The 16,748-nt window shown below is 33.4% G+C and overlaps 1 protein-coding gene across 5 annotated transcripts in view; it reads right to left on the bottom strand.

Annotated features, from left to right (window-relative positions):
* LOC106669699 (prohormone-3) overlaps positions 1 to 16,748 on the bottom strand; it is a 71,928-nt gene that overhangs the window by 14,522 nt on the left and 40,658 nt on the right. The window lies entirely within an intron of this gene.

Raw genomic sequence — 16,748 nt, 5'->3', positions numbered from 1 at the left:
CCTTGTTTGAGTCTGATTAATTAATCCATTTGGGAATTTAACAATTTTGCTAATTGGGAAAAACATTTCCTTCCCGAGTAGTTTTAATAACTTTCACGATAAGTTCAGATGTTATCCAATTATTTTATAACCGTCATCATGGTATCAACATAATTACTAATGAATATTTATTTTTCATTTATAGGTAGAAACAAGAAACAACAAGAAAAATACCTAGTGGTAATTAAGCTGACTGGTAACTGGTATTTGGAAAGAGAATTGAAAACGAACCGCTTGAATTTTCCAACGAAGGTGTGTGGTTAAATATGTTTCTGTTTAATGTTTCTGTTGTTAAAAAAAAAAATACTTTCAACAAGTAACCGATATCAATTATCTCTTCTCTGATCCCCATGGCCACGGCCTTTTTGGTTAACCGAAATTAGGCCGCGTTAACACTTGGTAATTGCGTAAGATAACTAATTTAGGGTTAAAGGTAATTGCACAATTACTATTGACAATGTTATCAAACTAGATTCACGAAGTTCAACGACAACAAAACAGGGGACGGTGCCGTTAACATGAATTAATACGAGGCTATGCAAATTTTGGGAAAATCTGCAATTTAAGCGTTGTAAAGTGAAACGGGCTTATTCACAAATGGAGAATGAAAAAAATGACGGAAAATTAAACAATACTTTATGTACGGATGAATTTTATGGAAGCTTAATTAATTCTTTTCACGAAAGGCTGTGTAAATGTTTTCTATCTTCTTCTTTTTTTATTCATTGTTTTAATGAACAAAAGTCTTCACCATAATGCTCAGCTTTCATGAAAATTTTGAATTACTACAACGGCTTTTACCATAAAATCTACGCTTTCGATGAAAATTGACATTAACAGGTAATCAATAAGAATGAATTTTCATCAAAAAATTGATTAAAAACATTTTAATCCTGATTGCACAGGGGCGGCGATGGCCACAACTGAGTAGACGTTGACACGGTGTTCATCACTGGAAGGTAAGGGACCTGAGTTCGAATCCAACGACCCTGCATTCGTACCTGACATTATTTTCAAAAACCCGACACCCGAGGGTTCACATAATCTCGTATTTGAAATACCCTCCTTAAAAAAATCCTGATTTTCAACCCTGCCTTGGGGCCGCGGTAGCCGAGTGGTTAGCGTGAGAAACTCTCGGCTCGTAGACCACGCGGTCGTGGGTTCAATTCCCGCCGTCACCTCTGGCTTTTTTTCACGTTACCCTTCCCCCCTAAAACAAATACGCATAAATAAACATATAACATTGTCATTGGCTAATATGCTAGAACATAAAGCCGTTAAAAAAAAATCTCTCAATCATCGAATCGTGTAATATAATCCTCAACCATGAATTTGGACTGATCATTCCACTGTTCAATAGTGCCAAAGAGTTGTGGACACCATTGCATTCTCCCAAAAGAAGGACGGCTGCATGGCTGTCTTCTTCAATTTCGAACGGGCTTTCGATCAAGTTTAGAACCTGGGTTCGCTCTGGAAACTCAAAAGCACAAACTTCTTCATCCTGAAGTTCTACTTGGCCGACAGGTAATTTTTTTTTACAAAATTGAGAGAAATTTAGAAGAAAAACCTCTATCTGGATAAAAGAGAGATAAAAATCTACCCTTCAATAAGAAAAATTTCCTCTTTTGTAAAAAATGCAGAAGCCAGATTTGCAATCATTTCCTTTGACACGTGCGCATTATAATAAACATGGGGGTGAAATATACGCATTTCTTATTCATACGACCTGCTCATACCCCATTTGAGGGTAAGCCTCGACTATCACCCCTTAGTTTCGAAGAGATTTGTAACATAGCTGTTTTATGAACCAGATTATGCAACTTGATTCAATTTCAACATAGGCCGTATACAATTAAATATTGCTGCTATGTTTACAATATAAAAGAAAAAATGGTTTAATTACCAAAAAAATTATCAAATTGGCTAAACTTTAGGCCTAACTTAATTAACACTTTACCGAAGTCATAATATACAAAGTTAATTAACCCTTTCTTGCCCAACGTTGCCTCAGGGTAACATCAACTTTCCGAAATGTTGTTTAAGGTCAGCAGGAAATCCCATTAATTTAAGGCGGGTCCAGTGTTTTTTGATCACTGTTTCATCCCTTCTATTAGCAACACTGATTTTTTTAGCGCCAATCTAAAATTTCCATCTTGTAATCTTCCATCTCCAACCGGCTTTTCACCCCAACTTGAATCGGTTGTTATGTTAGCTAAAACATGCAAAATTTGATATACAGTGTATAATGTACCCCTTCCTTGCTTCAGGGTAATGCCAAAATTAGCAATTTTGTTTAATATTGGCAGGAAATTCCGCGAGTTTAGAGTGGGCAGTGTTGTACCTACCCGTGTATTGGCAACACTGATTTATTTGGCGCTAAACACTAAACTCACGGGGTTTCCAGCAAACCTTTTAACAAAATTGCTAAAATTCGTCTTGCTCTAAGACCTAAAGTGTTAATACGCCATGTGAGACTCGTCAACCTTTTTCAATTTCAATTAATTATTCCTTTTACGTAAAGTCTTGGTTGAGATGAAAAAGTTAGTGTCACGTGCGAAATTCCTTCGGCGGTCGTGGGTTCGAATCCCGCTCGTGACACTAACTTTTTCATCTCAACCAAGACCTTACATAAAAAGAATAATTAATTGAAATAAGTAATTTGTCCAATTGGTTCACTAAACATAATGGATTATTTTTTCAATCTTTTCATATCAAAATTTATTCAAGTTGTGTCATTATAAACATACATTTTATTATTATTTTAAGTGTTTTACCTTTCTAAACTAGTTGTTACATGATTTTTTTACAAAAGTTATCTCTCTTCTTATGTTATATCAAAATGATGAAACGCTCTTGAGCATAAGGCCTGGCATGAATACAACAGATAGAATGTTAAGTAAAAACTATAGGACAGTTCATAGTATTAATAGTAAAAAATATTGATATACTTTTAATTAATAAAATTTGATGTAATTCAATTAAGTTTTGAATGTATCGCATCAGGACATCATTTTGAAATTCAACCCGATGTCACGCACTTGAATATTTTCATTTTCTGTCCCTACGTTTAATTTTCCTGATCGATAAGATCGCAGTAATCCGAACCAAGAGGCCTTCCCCTGGATTAAATTGCGTCGCAAAACGGTAATAAATTGGATAAACACGATCGTATCCTCCTCTCTATCTCTGGAATGGTATCGCCTTAAGTTGGGGTCAATTTGCTCTGGAAAGCTCCCCGGAGGTTTGGTAAAGGTCCTCAAAAACGATATCGACCCCGAGAGACTATTTTCTTTTACCTTAGGTTCATTGATTTTATCCAAATGAATTATTTCCGCACGAGGAAAGCTTGCCAAATTAAAACAATGCTATCAAGTACAATTATCCGACTGTAATTTGTTTATAGAAAACAACAGATAACGGCAATTTTGTGTATTTAACATCGTAATGTACGAACTACGTAATAAACTATATATTTGATAATCAATGTTTAGCGGTCATATTTGACCTTATGAATTATTTCAATTAATTATTATTTTGATCTAAGGTCTTCATTTAGATGAAAAAGTTAGAATCACGAGCGGGATTCGAACCCGCGACCTTCGGCTCAATACGCCGCAGCTGTAACCACTTGTCACAATAGCTCAACTGTTTAGACCAGCGGCGGATTGAGCCGAAGGTCGTGGGTTCGAACCTCGGTCGTGATACTAACTTTTTCATCTCAATTAAGACATTAGATAAAAATAATAAATAATTGAAATAAATAATAATACAGTTTCTACATAAATTTATAACACTGTCACACAATTACTCAAACGCATTTAGGCATTGCGCCATCTTCAGTAAGTTTTTCCAATTTTGAAATGCTTTTGAGTAATTAATTTAATTTGACCCAACATTGCTACACTAACTCAGAACCCATCTTTTTATAAAAGTATGTAGTTCAGTTTTTAAAAAATATAAACGACGAGAATGTTTCCCTTTAAAATTTATCTATTTTAAGATTTTAAATAATTTTGAGGTAATGTCAGTTTCATGAAAGAAAACATTGTTTTCTAAATATGCTCAATTGACTTGAAAATACCATACATGAATGCCAATGCGTCCGGGTTATAAGCAGGTCGAGGCAAATCGACGGGTTTTATTCCTGTATTAAATGCAATCCCTCGCATAAAATCGTCCTCTTGTTTACACTTCGTCAAAAAAAATGCTTAGAAAATTATTGAAATGCTAAGTTCAGTTTTAAGCCGGTGTCATATGGAGCAGGCTCAAAATGCAAACTCTTCTTTCTTGGTAAACCTATGGTTAACCCACTTGTAGGTGTAACTTGTTAGCTTTTTTGGATAAAATATACTAAAAAAACATTTTCACCGCTTGATATCATTATTCTCCAAAATTGGTTATTATTTTTGTGAGATTTTGGAGGGGATTGTTGCTTGATAATTTGACCAATTATGTCGACTATTCTGAACATCGATTTAGTTTTGTGCATATTAGCATTTGAAAGGTCAAAGGTACATCATAATGCGATCAAATTTGCATTCAAATCCTGACTCGTGTAATTTTACATCTTAGACATCCTATTTTAGTATTGAATGATCCTTTGAATCAAACACGTCATTTCATATGTATGTTTAAAATAAAATGGTGTCCAGTTTATGAAAAGACAAGTTTGGAAAGGGAAAATTTTCTAAAGATTATCCATAAAGTAATATATTTCCTTTGAGCTTGACTTTTCTCGATCAAAATTTTTTCGATTAATTTAATTGTTGATCAATTATTGCTACTCTAATTTCTAAATTTGAAAATTCCTTGCCCCATTTAAAGAATATTCCAAGCCAATAAACATAAGGATATTAAAATGGAAGGAAAAATCCTTAATTGGCCGCCCTTTGGCTTGCGATATCTCTTTCCGCTTGATAAAGGTTCAACTTGTTGGACTTATAATTATGTTATAAGACGCAGAGAAAAGCTCTGACGAATGATAATTGCCAAAAATCCCCAATTATCTGATTCCCGCCTTTTGCATCGTGATTCCCTTCCCACACCGATCAGAGCGTAATGCCAAAAAGGGCAGAATTTTAACGAGGGAAGGTAAAAAAGTTAATTTAAATGGGAAATTTTACATTTCAGTTCTCTTTAAAGAGAGACTTGGCTTTTTACTCGACTCCAGAGGGCGTTGAAATATTCGATTTGGAATATTCTAAAAATATTCAAACAGCACGTTTTAGAAAATATTTCCTTAATGTTATAACAAAAATCGATGTTTTATACAATCGTTACTGTTTCAGTTTTTTTTCTCCCCTTCTGATAGCATAGATCGGTCATGAATAAGTTATGAGAGAAGATGATGGAGTGAAGCGGCGTCGAATTATAATACGAGACGTTACAGATCCCGGCTTTGTTCAATATTTACCGGGGCTTTTCTCCCTCCGACTTTTTTCAAAAGAACCTTTGTGATTTCTATGTTTACGTTTCGTTAAGTGTATTTTCTCGGCGTTTTGACTACCATCAATTTCTGGCTTTTATTGACTGTCCATTAACGCCTACAAAAAGGCGTCTATGATTTTTTTTTCAAATTCTAGAAGAGAAAGTATGCTGCTTTGATGTGGACCGTGATCAGAGGCGTTCAAACTGTGTCAATGAATCGTTTACGAAATAACATCAACCATTCGTTTTTTCCATCACTAATTTTTAAAATGTATGTACAAATTTTATTGCATATTTTTTATTTACAGTATTGGTTTGGTTCTAATCAGTTGGCTCCAGGGCATTATAGCCTTTTTCTACCGAACGTGCAAAAAATATAAGAAGCATTTTATCTTAAATTTACATTAAACATAAATTAGTTTATAGTAATAATATATTAAAGTCATTACACAAAACAATAAAGGTATTAAACATACCATTAGATACAGGTACATGAGGTCAATAAATAAATAAGATAATAATATTCAAGTACATATAAAATCAACTAACAGACAAGGACTTAACATATTAAGTTTTTTCGGAGGATCTCCGGAAGAGTTCAACACAGAGAAAACTTCCTTTCGGTTTTCGCCGAGTTTTCGACAGTTTTTATACTATCTTCAGGGCCTGTTTTATTAGTTGTACTTTTTAATTATTAATTTATTCAATTTAAATAATGTTTAGATGCTGAGCCCCAAAAAAACGTAATGTACTTCTGTGCTCAAAACACCATGTCTTTTTATTTCCCCATTAAGTAAGATATTTCAATTTTTGTGCAATTTGTTTTTCATGTTTTAATTGTTGTTGTTTTTTTATATGATAATAAAACAGGCCCTGAAGATGACAGTATAAAAAACTGTCGAAAGCTCGGCGAAAACCGAAAGGAAGTTTTCTCTGTGTTGACCTCTTCCGTAGATCCTCCGAGAAAACTTCATGTTTCCAGCAGGTCGATAATCTAGCTCATCGTTACTTAACATATTATTAAACATTATTTATCACAGCACTTGGTTAAACCAGGTACATTGGCCGACACACATTTCCTTTTAACACTGTTCCATTACTTTTCAAAAAATATGTGCTTAACTCTTTTCTGCTTGTATTTGTAATATTTCAAGTCTTCTCTATTATAAATAAAAAGATTTTCTATATGTACAAATTGGCTAGTTACGCAAGAATTATAAAAATTTACCATTGCTCTTTAGATGTTAGTTGTTAAGCTATGTAAGTTAGGTAGTTCAAGTTTGCATGAATATAGCCAATAGGAATCTTAACGTGAAAACACTCCAATAATTTTTAGAGTAGCATTTTGGACTACGAGGAGCTTAAAAAATTGGATTTAGACATATTTGATTGAAGGTATGTTTCTTACTTTTTCTCACCGTACGTAAACGCTTATTACAGACCGGGTAAAGCTCCTATAGACGGTCCTTGCTTTTGAGCATTTTTTAGCCTAAAATATTGGCTAGTTATTTATTTTGACATTATTGACCGTGTGTAGTCTGTGTCTAGTAAACAGTATTGCCTCAGCCTTGCTACCATTAGGTCTGATTTTCCATTTCCAAAATATTTAAAACACCTACCTTCATTTAATGATAATTCTCTGCAGGTAGAATCAACCCATGATAAACAAAGTCCGTACCATGAGAAAAGAGAGCCAGTTCGGCTGAAGTTTTTAGCTTGCAAATGTAATTTAGGTCATGTGCAAAGTTGTAAAGTAAGGTTGGTCTAAAAACCGACCCTTGGGGGACTACAGCTTTTATATTTCTTCAAGGTGACCATATGCCACCAATCCGTATAACGAATTTCCTATTAGTTAGGTAATTACCGATTAAATATGCTAGATAATCAGGAAATTAGTATGACATGTATTAAAATATGAGACCTCTGTGCCAAACAGTTTTTCCACGTCAATAATTACCATACTCACATTCTTTTTTGACATAAAAATTAGGCCGAATGATACCCTTCACTCTGGTCAACTGCACAATGTGATGTACAATGCATGGCCTGAAGTCAAATTGGCAAGATATAATAACTCATTTTCATTTAAGGTGCCTACTAGTACTAGTACGGTACTACATTCTCTGCAATTGTTGAGAGGGTACTAAGGAATGATATTGGGCGATATTCTGCAAAGAAATATATTAAGTTTGCAAAATAAAGTACCCTAAAGGGGCGGCCATACTTGATAGGTTCTGAGGACCTCTGTGGCATAGGGATTCACCAATCAATGAGTAGACAAGATTAGACAAAAGGACTAAATGAAAATGAGGAAACTGTAGAATTCCTCATTGGATATAAACAATCAAAGAACCTTCTAGCAAATTTCAGAACGATGGAAATAACAGAATGCATCAGAGGAAAAAGAAAAAGATCTAATCATAACAGGATTCTTAACAGAACACTGCAGACGGATTGGGTATCTAAAGAAGATTGGAATAACACATAGCATGTGCTTATAATTGCAAAGAAGTATAGGAGACACCAACACACCTACTAACAAACTATGGCGCTACACTGCCCGCAGGAGGAAGTGCTTTGGGACGGACAGTGTGTACGTAGAAGAAATTCAACCACAGAAACCGGGCCTACAAATTAAATTCCTTGATAAAATACGAGTCACAGGTGTGCTATAGGCACAGAATGGGGGCAACAGCCCTTAAAAGGGGCAGTATATTACACACCCCGACTAATGCATCGACATCTACCGTGCATGGTGTCATTTTTATTAGGTTTAGGAATAAGTATGACTTTTCCGATTATCCGGGAGAAATGAGTATGTTCTAGCATGTGATTAGTATGGTGAGATAAGCTTTTCTCGAAAGAGTTTTGTTTTTACGAAAATTGGTTTAAATTATCATCTCCAGGATTTTATTCATGTTTTTTCGAATATTTTTTTTATGTTTTTTTATTTATAAAAGTATATTTAGAAAAGAAAACAAAATACTACATTTTTTTTTAAATAACAAAATAATACTTGCAATGGCATGATCTAGTCGTCTGCCAGTTGACCCTTACATATTTACATTCAAATAAAACTTAAATTAACATACAAATTATAAACTTAACATAAAATTATCTCTGCAATTCAGCGCATCTACAATATATCTATACAAACTAAACTAATCTTTCCCATTTAACAGTACTAAATACTCACGGAATGTCAAACGACATCTGTGGAACCAAATTAACCTAACGCTCTCCAAAGTTGGACAAACTGCCAAAAAATGAAACAAATCTTCCACCGTTTTTAGTTTGCATACATGCTTGGTCTCTTTCCTCCAGCCAAGGCTTAAAATTTAAATATAATAATTGACCTCTCGCGCGAAAAACACCCTTGATCAAATTCCAGTTGTATTCCTTATACAAGTAATTCTTGTCCCCAAGATCGAAGTTCAATTTCTTGTATATTAAATGGTATGTAGAACATTGCACTTTTCTTAAAATTCTTCTTTATGATGAGTTTCTACTGCCTGCAATAATTGTACTGCCCAAATTTTGAAATCTTTCGGATCTGTAAAATTTATACGAGAACTACAGTTCAGTCCGGAAGACAACAAACTTCCAATTCTTTAAACCGAAAATTGTTTTTTTTTATTATCTCCTGAGCAAGAAGATAGGGGAAAAGATCTCGTTTCAGACCCAAAACCCGCTGTATATAATTTAAATGACTCCTCAACGTATACACAAACATAGGTCTTAAGCCTAATTCCAAATAAAGAAAATAACTTGGTGTATAATAGGTCATTTTTATTAGGTTTAGGAATAGGGATGACTTTTTCTATTATCCGGGAGGAATGAGTATGTTCTAGCATGTGATTAGTATGGTGAGATAAGCTTTTCTCGAAAGATTTTTGTTTTTACGAAAATTGGTTTAAATTATCATCCCCAGGATCATTATTCATGTTTTTTACGAATAATTTTATCCCTTTAGGTGTAGCTAGTGTTTTTTTAAACTTTTTTTTAGTAAATGAGACGACTAGATTTATATTCATGAAATGTACTTTCTCAAAACAATCACCTAGAACTGTAGCTATGGAGCGTCGGTGGACAACAGTTTAGGCGTTGACACGGCGCTACTGTAAGGTAAAGGTCCCGGGTTCGAATCCAGCGCCTGCATTCGAACCCGACATACTTACAAATGGGCTTTTTCTCAAAACCACCGGCACCCTGAGGGTTTATATGACCTCTGCTGTTGCAAACCCTCGCAAAAAAAAACACCTGTAGCCTAAAACCTAGCGGATTCATAAGAATATTGGAATTTTTTAGTAATTTCAAACAAAATGTCACAAAACTTTCTTACTTTAACTTATTGCAATCCTTAAAAACGCCTGAAGTCAAATATAAATCCCAATTATAAACAAAAGGTTCTTTTTATAAGCGTTTCTTTCGTAATTGTTTGTACGACTCGATATCACTGAATGAATACAAAGTAGAACGTTGTCTATTTGTCATTTACTAGCATAAACTTTCTTTACGGTCCTCGTTTATATTACTCAGTGGCCATTGTGCCTTGTTGCTCTTTCCTAATATGTAAGAGACACGAAATCATACTATAACTTGCTAATGTTGTAAAGCAATAAATCATATTGTCATTTGTTAATGCTTTTGGCCCGTTTTTACTAATCAATGTCGACCACGCAGAAAGGAAAATGGTTATTGCTCAGCATGTTAATTGCTTTTTCCGATAATTCGGTTAACACGTTATAATCAATTTGGACGACAGTTCGTTTCTAGAAGAATTATTAAATTAAATAAATCTAAGCATTTATTATTTATTTACTTATTATTACTTAGTAAGTAAGATAGCTTCAATCTTCCCCTAAAGCTTTGGAACATTGTCAAAACATACTTTTTTCTAATGTGTGGTGATTAGCGACCGTTAATCGATAATTAATCAGAAATCGTGAGATGTGGTCTGGTGTGATGTAGCTTTCAGAAAAACATTTTCTTTATCGTGCCAACGTTTCGATCTTTATTGAGATCATCTCCAGGGCCTGGGATTTACAAACATTGTTTACATTTAACAAATACATATAGGATGTGGAAAAAAGTGAATTTATACAATGCAAAATTTATTTTTTATATTCAATCAAAGTATGATGACCTGAAGATGGTGTCAATAAAGATCGAAACGTTGGCTCGATAAAAAAAATGTCTTTCTGAAACCCATCACACCAGACCGCATCTCACGATTTCTGAATAATTTTTTCTAATCTTCATTTTCAAAAGCACGTTTGGTGGATAGAATTCTTGGTATTCTATCCATGTTATATTTTGTTAATCACAAAGTAAAATTTAAACAAACAAGAAAATCGATTTATTTCACTCAATTTTTTGTATCGGAAATTTCGAACGACTTCTTCCCACCATTCACAATAATAAGCTGATCTTCACTCTTATATGGTACGTTCGATACGTTTATTTAAATGTTGAACTATTCAAAAATATGTTCGAATTTTTGCTAGTTCTAAAACGATTTTTTAGAGGAAATGTAGATGTATATGAAATAAAACCTTAATAGTAGGTTTAAAAAAAATTAAACGTTTTAACGTCAACACCAGACGTACAGGTTTGAATAGCTTTTTAAAGGTGATAATACCTTTAATATTAAAAGTTTTCTATTTAAAAAAAAATGTTCAACGTCAAAACCAGAACAATTTTGTTAAGTTGGTGGACGTTGATGTTTCTGCATCCGATAGAATTAGTTATGACTAAGTTCAAACTGCTCTTTCTGAAAACCCCATTCTATGCAACAATACTTAAAAATTATCATTATTTTAACTTTGATAACTTCCTGTAATGAAAATCCGGCCCTCAGCAGAACTTTGCTAATGATCATAGAACGTCAATGGTTCTGGTTTATGTAGACGCCGTTAAAGGGGGGCGCGCTGGTGTTGTGGGGAAACCAATAATGAAAGTAATTAAATTAAATTAAATAAAACACGAATAATTGAGGTGAACGGGTGTATAATCGCCTTTCTTGTTTTCGGTACCCAGCAATGCAGCACCTAAACCCTCAACATAACCGTTGATAATATGATGGCGTAGATTACTGCGATATCTGCTAGGTTCCGTCCTTTTCTATCGGGTGCTGGCGGATTTCACTACCGTGATTTTAAATTAAAAGAAAATTAAAATAAAAACATCTTTTAAGTTTAAAATTAAGTACTGCTAACACTTCTGAATTTACGCACAGAAGCAAGAAACCGGAAGCAGGAAGCAAAGACGTTAGTTAGCAAGCTACGAAGGATGCTTATCAATCCGTTTAGGGATTAGGGAGCAAGGGATTGTGGGCAGAATTTCAACGGAAACATGAAACTTTAAACACTTTAAAATCATCATTGTTTTATGAAATCGATTTTTTTGTAGTTTCTATTATAAATTTTACAATGCGATTTCTCTCCTGATTCCCCTGAATCTCGTCCGCCTAAAAATTCAGATGTGAATATTGTAGTTGTTTTGAAAATCTCGTGCAATAGACATATGTCTCAGGCTAAAAAATCTACCAGGAAGTTGTTTATAAAGATCTTGATCTTTCTTTTGCACCTTTTAATCAAATGCATTTTTTACCATTTTCCTACATACATTACTTTTTTTTAAATTGTGAAATGAGACTTGGACTTCTATATTCAAATTATTCACCGAAAAGGGATGAAAACGTGCAATTATGTCAACTTTGTAATTATAGGGAAGAGTTGTTACGCTTTATAGGCGTATATTATGTTCTTTCAAAATCCCGCATCCTACAGGAGCCAGCTATATTTCGAGGTAGGTAATAAAGATCTTGTAATAAAGAGCTGACAGTAAAAGCCTAGTCAACTTTGCAAATCATGCTTGATATTACAGATATGGACTCGTGAAGCATTTCAACTTCTGACTCCTTTAGCTTTTTTTCTCTCATATCTTCATCTCAAATACACTATTCCCCAAGAATCTGCTACAATCTCCCAAGAAATGTCTGTGGGATTTCCAAAAATCTAGGGACAAGAAAATCGGTGATCAAGTGGCTCTTAATGAAGGTTTAAACATTTATGGATGTGTTCGTAATGGTATTTATTAATATTAATTAATAAATACCAATATTCTATATACAGGTAATATTAATTACAAATGGGATAAGTGGTCGTTGTGGATGGTTCAGTCTGAATAGTAGAGAATAATTTTTGTAGTATTTTGATTGTATAGATTGAGACTTTGAGTAAAAGGTCGAGTAACCTAAGAAGTAAATTACAGCGTCGGATAGTTTCCTGTCTTTTCAGTCGTGTAGGGGGATTACTCGTTAGTCGTTTGCCAATTACCAGGTAGTGTACGATATCTGAGGTCGGAATGGGTCCATTGAAATAGACTCTAGGACAAGAGGATTTAGCTTCATTAACCTTACATAAAAAGATTAATTAATTGAAAGAAATGATTTGGTCAATAGACCATTAAACATAATGGATTTAATAAAAAAAAACGAAGTATAACTTCACCAACAGCTCCCCGTGGCCACTACCTATGTCGCCGAGAATCGAATCGTGATTACGACATTTGAAAAATGGCAAAAAGGATGGAAAATTCGAAACGTAGGTTTAGATGGAAAATTAGTGTCCCTGTGGATCGAAGTCACGATAGATCAAGTTGTAGAGCAGTAGAGCATTTAGCCGAAGGTCGTGGGTTCGAATCCCGCTCGTGACACTGACTTTTTATCTCGACCAATACCTTTCTTAAATATTAATTAATTGAAAAATGTTAATTGGTCAATCGGACCATGAATTGTAATGGAAATAATATTAATACTAATATCAATAAACCTTTTTTCCGTCACTTGATTAATCTCATAAAGTTTTAAAAAAATATGACTCCACGAATCCTGCGCTTTATGTGTCAGTTCGAGCAGTTTCATTAGAAAGTAAAAGAAATATGACTTGAAATTTACATAATTTTAAAGACGTCAATACATTTGTTTCAACGGAACGGATTCAAATTTATCTTGTTCCGCTATGAAAAAACACTTTTGAAATATACAATAAAAAATATACCACTCGATTTAAAATCTACGTTAAAATACATGATATGAATTGATATATATCATATCGCTCGAGGCACTTACTTTTTCATTTCAACCAAAACCTTACATAAAAGGATTAATTAATTGAAAATAATTAAATTTGATATGAATGTTTCAACGGTTTTTATATTGAATTTATTGTATTTGTAAATATGAAGGTTTTCATTTTTTATTGTAAATTTGATTTGTGGATTCATCGGATTTTAGGTTTTGTTTTTTTCCAATGTTTCATTTTTTTAACGTTTTGTGTTTATAGCTCAAGTATATTCATTTTTTCAAGTTAAAGTTAAAAATGTCTATTTTTCTTTTTTCGTCAGCTTTTCTTTCTTTTCTTTGTAAATTTGTGGCTGTTCTTTGGATTTGGGATTCAGCGTTTCCTCCAAAGCTGTGGATGGGCGTTCGATACGCCCAGAAAATAAAAAACTAGACCGCTCAGTTTTGACAGCCCTTGCTGGCTTTTTGGCTGGCTGAAGCATATAAGACTGCAGTTGAATCAATGAAAGAGAAAAATTTTAACGTGAAGGTGCGTTTTTGCACCGATGGATGTGCGTTGATTTAACAAACCACAAGCAGAATAAATAGCCGAGGTTTTTTTATTCTTCAGAAGGAGAACCGACAGTCTCACATCATAGTGCATTATTGTCAAAGGGTTCAAAGTTAATTTCTGATAAGCTCTCGTTGTGATCCCATGTTGTACCACATGTTGGGACCCAAAATGATCAACAACATGAGATTACAGTTTACTTGCTATCGACTTGCTATTCACAATCTGTTTTCCTATCATAAATCATATCGTTCTGTATACTGTAATTTAGTTCGTACTTTTAGAGTAATTGGCTCAAGTTGGTAAAAAGAAATCAGTGAGAAAATGGTCAAATGAATCACCAATAAAAAAATAGGTGAATGTACTGAAATAATTTTCCTTATGGACAATAACATCTGTAAATGAACATCGATTCCCGTGTTAACGCTAATTCTGTCGAGTTGGATGTCCTATGATTGGGTCAATACGACGAGTTCAATGCTCTTTTCGTCAAATTACAATGCAATTTTATTCTATAGACAGGTGAGAGTCTGTTTTAAACGCATTTGTGCACTGGAGCTAAATTAATATCGCTTGAAGAAGCGTCTCATTAGAAACAGTGTAAATGTGGAAATGCAAACAATGTCGCCCGAGCCTGATCAAATATTAATGTTGAACCCTGTTTAAAATTAAAACAATTCGAAGTAGCTTGCCGTGGATACGCCTTAATAAATTTTCAACTTTGGTTAGTTTTGCAATGTTAAAATGAGGATAAAGTTTGCACGCAGCTGCCTTTGCAATTTGAATGCCACAGCGTTCTTCTGCCAACCCTGGGCTAGCCTTAAATCCACGGTTTTTTCTTCTTTACTCAGAATATTAATGGTTTTATTGATAAAATTAATCATTCATTAACGTACTGAATTTTATTATTAGAATTGAACTTTGAAAGACCATGATTGTCTCATTTATTGACAAGTTATAAAATAGGAAGTCTCTATGAATATAATTGGTACTTATAAATATTTTGAAGCATTGAAATGTTAATTTCACAAAAAAATTATCTTTTATCATTACTACTATAATATATTTTTATTTGAAAGAAAAGTTTTTTTTTCTTCATTTATTTTCATACGGTATCATACCTGAGCTCCATAAGTGACGACTGTCCTAGATACACTGGTATTTTTGGTCTCTTTTTCATTTTCTAGGTTTGTAGGTGAACCTTGTACTATAAATTTTCCTGTTGTTCTAATTGCCTGAATTTTTTTTCAAGTTGACTAAGTTATTAAGCCATTAAGTAAAAGTGAACAGAAGAAGTTAAGTTGCGTTTCGTGACGAATTAAGTCCTTAAAATTTCTTGGCCCACCAATTAGCCCAAAACAATTCTATTAAATTACAATTTATTCAAAACCAATAATACTAAGAAAATATTTGTTACATTTTTAACAAAAAGGCTTAAAATTGGGTTCGCAGCATGTGAATTTATTTCGCATGTTTTAGGGTTGAGGTCAGTGCTTTAAGTTTCAGCTAACTAATCTTCGTTGGTTGGTGTGCTATTTTGTCAGTCGATTGAATATCAATTCGTTTAAAAGAACCAAATATAGTACAATGTAGGTAAAATTGTGATAAAAAGGACTGAATACTAAAGTTTAAAAACTAAATATAAAAACCCGATAAAATAAAGTTAAAAGTACAAACTAAAATAATTCTTTTGTTACGTAAAATAATTATTTATATCGGAAGGGGCCTGAGATGCTCCAAGCGGGAAGAGGGACTTAGTTGAGAATAAGTAGTTAAGGAGAGACGTTAATGCGTGTTTTCAGTGGCGAAATCATATTTTATTTTGTTAAAGTTCTTTTCTTGTTTGCAATAAAATTTACAAGCTCCTTTAAATTTAAATTTCCAGAGTCATATATAACAACCTGCTCAAAAATGAAAACGGATATTACCAATTTTGTAGTATTATCCCTTGCATTTTTTTTAAATTATAAATTAATGATTATTTGGAGGTCGTGTGATGCGGTCTGGTGTGACGTAGGTTTTACAAAAACAGTTTCTTTATCGTGCCAACGTTTCGATCTTTACTGAGATCATCTTCAGGGCCTGGGATTTATAAACATTGTTTAACTTTTATAAATACATGTAGGACGTGAAAAAAAATGAATTTGCACAATGCTACAAAATTTTAGATTACAAAAATGAATTTATACAATGCTAGAAAATTTTAGATTAAAAAAAAGAATTTATGTTTTTCTAAAACTACGTCACACCAGACCGCATCTCACGACGTCCAAATAATCACTAATTTATAATAAAAAATAAAATACTGTTTTATGGTTTTTAAAAGCTATTTAAATGTGTTCTGAGGAGAGAAATTTTACTTAATTTGTGTGATAATGTATGGATGAATGGAATGGACATGTATATTGGTTTGTCTTTGTATTTGTTGATGGTGTGTTGTGTACTGTGGAGGATGTTGTTTTCTATGTAGGTTATAATTGTTTATAATTCTGTTGATTATGTTTTTCGGGTAGTTATTGTTATGTAAAATTACTTTAATGTTTTGATATTTTGTAGGTGAAACGATTCATGACTTAGAGACATGATATTGTGTGTAAGGGGTGGTGTGAGGTATAATTGAGGTAGCGAGCAGTGTTCATTGGTTTT

This window comes from Cimex lectularius, unplaced genomic scaffold (assembly GCF_000648675.2).
Source record: "Cimex lectularius strain Harlan isolate CLEC.00 unplaced genomic scaffold, Clec_2.1 scaffold8, whole genome shotgun sequence".
Classification (NCBI taxonomy): Eukaryota; Metazoa; Arthropoda; class Insecta; order Hemiptera; family Cimicidae; genus Cimex; species Cimex lectularius.
Note: the sequence above shows the minus strand (reverse complement) of the source record. Positions and strands in the feature narration are given on the sequence as shown.